We start from the raw sequence: 4,440 nt of genomic DNA on the forward strand, positions 1-4,440 counted from the left end.
ATCAGACTCCCTGACTTCAGACTATACTACAAAGCTACAGTAATCAAGACAATATGGTACTGGCACAAAAACAGAAACATAGATCAATGGAACAAGATAGAAAGCCCAGAGATAAACCCACGCACCTATGGTCAACTAATCTATGACAAAGGAGGCATGGATATACAATGGAGAAAAGACAGTCTCTTCAATAAGTGGTACTGGGAAAACTGGACAGCTACATGTAAAAGAATGAAATTAGAACACTCCCTAACACCATACACAGAAATAAACTCAAAATGGATTAAAGACCTAAATGTAAGACCGGACACTATAAAACTCTTAGAGGAAAACACAGGAAGAACACTCTTGGACATAAATCACAGCAAGATCTTTTTTGATCCACCTCCTAGAGTAATGGAAATAAAAACAAAAATAAACAAATGGGACCTAATGAAACTTCAAAGCTTTTGCACAGCAAAGGAAACCATAAACAAGACAAAAAGACAACCCTCAGAATGGGAGAAAATATTTGCTAACGAATCAACGGACAAAGGATTAATCTCCAAAATATATAAACAGCTCATGCAGGTCAATATTAAAGAAACAAACAACCCAATCCAAAAATGGGCTGAAGACCTAAACAGACATTTCTCCAAAGAAGACATACAGATGGCCCAGAAGCACATGAAAAGCTGCTCAACATCACTAATTATTAGAGAAATGCAAATCAAAACTACAATGAGGTATACAAGAATGGCATACCATTCAGAATGGGCATCATCAGAAAATCTACAAACAACAAATGCTGGAGAGGGTGTGGAGAAAAGGGAACCCTCTTGCACTGCTGGTGGGAATGTAAATTGATACAGCCACTATGGAGAACAGTATGGAGGTCCCTTAAAACACTAAAAATGGAACTACCATATGATCCAGCAATCCCACTACTGGGCATATACCCAGAAAAAAACATAATTCAAGAAGACACATGCACCCCAATGTTCACTGCAACACTATTTACAATGGCCAGGTCATGGAAGCAACCTAAATGCCCATCAACAGACGAATGGATAAAGAAGATGTGGTACATATATGCAATGGAATATTACTCAGCCATAAAAGCGAACGAAATTGGGTCATTTGTTGAGACGTAGTTGGATCTAGAGACTGTCAGAGTGAAGTAAGTCAGAAAGAGGAAAACAAATATCATATATTAACGCATATATGTGGAACCTAGAAAATGGTAGAGATGAACCAGTTTGCAGGGCAGAAATTGAGACACAGACATAGAGAACAAACGTTATGGACACCGAGGGGGGAAAGCCACGGGGGGTGGGGATGGTGGTGTGAGGAATTGGGCGATTGGGATTGACATGTGTACACTGATGTGTATACAATTGATCACTAATAAGAACCTGCTGTATAAAAAAATAAATAAAATGCTAACTGAATTAATAAAGATTATCCAAAAAAAAAAAAACTGGAACAATACTGTAAAGACGTCAATGTGTGGAATCTGGGCTAAATCAAATATACGGTAGGGAGCCTGTACATTATTTTGACTAAAATTATAACAAGTAAGTTTAGGAAAAGTAATCTGGCAAGATGGACGTGAGGCAGACAGAAAGTGAAATCAGATGGAAGACAACCAAGTAGGTATGAAACTATTATGGGAATGAAAACAGATGTGTAAGAACAAATTACAAAAGCAGACCTGCCTAAAGGTGGCATGTAATACAAAGGATTAACTGGACAAGCACAAGGGGAAAAAATCGACATGAAAATGACAATAAGAAATAAGTCCACATAGTAAGAAATAAATTCAGTGAAATAATACAAACGGCAAAAACTGTAAGAGAACTTAGAGATGATTAAAGAAATGACACAGACTTTTGAACATCCATTTCAAGTTAATTAATTCACTTCAAATTAATGTATTCACTACTGAACACCTATTAGGTGTCAAGCACATATAAGATAGGATGTTGGCTCCTTACTACTCACATTTGTTGTGATTCATGACCAAAATTTTTTTAATTAAAAGAAAATTAAATAGTGTACAATATGAAAATAGGTTTTAGTGGGAAAAAAACAAGAATGAGTTTAAAAATCTATGACACCATAAACATACTACTACTTCAAACATGAGCTAAAGTCAATATCATACACAACTCCACAATCTGGTTAAGAAGACTCTAGAAACTACAAGAGGTAAAAAGTGAACAACTTGATATACACACTTCATTAATGATAAAAGGGGCCAACAGGCTTCCATGCATCAAGAAATTCATAAACACATTGAGTTACTGGTTTTTACACTGTAAGTACACTGTACATACAAATTCTGTGGCAAGGCAATCTGACTTATTTTAGGGACAGATAATTCTGCTCTACCTTATTTCAGGGACAGATAATTCTACCATACCACCATACCAAAGATCAGACTAAGCGTTTAACATTCCTAAGCTTTTTTAACGTCTCTATGAACAAGAAAAGAACGAAGTTATCCATTAAAAAATATTAACAGTAGTCATCTCTGAAAGATGAGTTTTTTTTAACCTTCTTTTCCTATCTCTTTCCTACAATAAAGATATTTTTGAATTAGGACAAGCCAAAACAATTTTTAAGGTTTTCCATTTTAAGTATTATGTATTGAATGCTAAGGAACTTCTGACTGTGAATGAGAACTGTTGAAGGATTTTAAGCATTGAATTGACATGTCATGGACAAACCCTTGAAGAAACCCTTGGTACATAAACTTCAAGGGCATTTGAAAACTGCTTCAAGCACATGACTGATATCATAAACACAAGCACATGATATGATAAACAAGCTTTTACATTACCAACTCTGCATTATTTTGGACAGATTTGCACCCTGAGTTGAAGATATAACTAATCAGATTTAGAGATAAAAGAAGGCAACTAAAAATGGAAGGTCTATCAAATCACAAGCTCCTCCATGACAGATGACTTAGCTATCAAGGGTAGTTTAGCAAAATGGAAGTTTGAGTTAAAGGCAGCATGGTATAGTGGGTTTGGGGTCATTGACCTGGATCTGATTCCCAGCTCCAATACTGAGTGCCTGTCACTAACTCAAGCATGTCATTTAACCTCTGAACTTCAGCCTTCTCATCTATGAAATGACAGCACCTACCCTACAGAATTATGGTAGTGATTAATGCTAATCACTAAGCCTGGCAAACAGTAGATGCTCAAATCAGAACTTTGTTACTATTACAATACTCACTCCTACTCAAAGAGCCAATGATTCTATGATTAAAAGCAACAGTATGATTTAAATCAGTTTAGCAGGATTAGATAACAGAAATAAAAAGTAATACGACTGGAAAACTAGTCTTTCCTTATCTGTATACTGACTGGTAATACCTAGCAAAATATCCCATTCCTTCCCCAAATCAAGATCAGCATGAGTGCTCTGCCCAGGCGGAGGAAACGGACAAAGGGAGAGAACACAAGAGCAGAACATGGAAGACAGGAAGACAGGATACAATAAAGAAGATCTGGGCCCAAAACTGGAAATCAATACTGCTGCCTTGACTTCCCTGCCAGCCCAGTGGTCAAGATTCTGTGCTTCCACTGCAGGGCGTGCAGGTTCGATCCCTGGTCGGGGAACTAAGATTCCCGCAGGCCACACAGAGTTGCCAAAACAGACAGACAAACAAATATTGCTATCTTTGTCCAGGTAGAGATTTCAACAAAGAAATAAATGTACCAGAAATGTGAGGATTTTTAGTTAAAAGCCTATCTTCCTTATTCACAGGAGATTCAACTAACTCAAAGCTGGAAACATAATTGGTGTTTAATAAATACCTGTTGACTGATATGTACACATTTTACGTCCTAACCTAAAGCTTTTTATAAACAGACTACGTTGGATACTGGGACACTGCTGTAAAAAAGTTCAGGTCATCAAACATTTTTGTGTACCATGTTCCTGAATTAAGAGGTATATCTAATTCCATCACGAGTCCCTGAAAAAGTTACATTTCATGTCCCTTCTACTCATCCATACCTACTTTCAAGCATTTAGAGAAGAAAGAACCCACCCCATTCACAACAAAGACAACCACTGCATACATAAAGAAAAACAAGGAAAAAGCTAGTCAAGTGTGAAGAACACTAAAATGTAACACCACGAAGGCAGGGACTTTGGTCTGTATTGTTCACTGTTATCTGTATAGCATCTAGAACCACAGCCAGCACATAACAGTTGCTCACTAAATAATTGCTGACTGAATGAATAAATTATTCTTTGAAAAAATAATTCTGGACAACCAAAACGATTATTTTCAATGTTGATGGCTTTCTTAAGGCTTAGAAGAGTTCTATTATTTTACCTTTTTCCCAATTACTCTTATAGAAGAATACTTCAAAATAAAGAAAAGAGAATTGCTCTGAGCCAAAAATAGATAGCCTTGGAAAAAAACTTTCTATAAAA

Source organism: Pseudorca crassidens, chromosome 4 (genome assembly GCF_039906515.1).
Source record: "Pseudorca crassidens isolate mPseCra1 chromosome 4, mPseCra1.hap1, whole genome shotgun sequence".
Classification (NCBI taxonomy): domain Eukaryota; kingdom Metazoa; phylum Chordata; class Mammalia; order Artiodactyla; family Delphinidae; genus Pseudorca; species Pseudorca crassidens.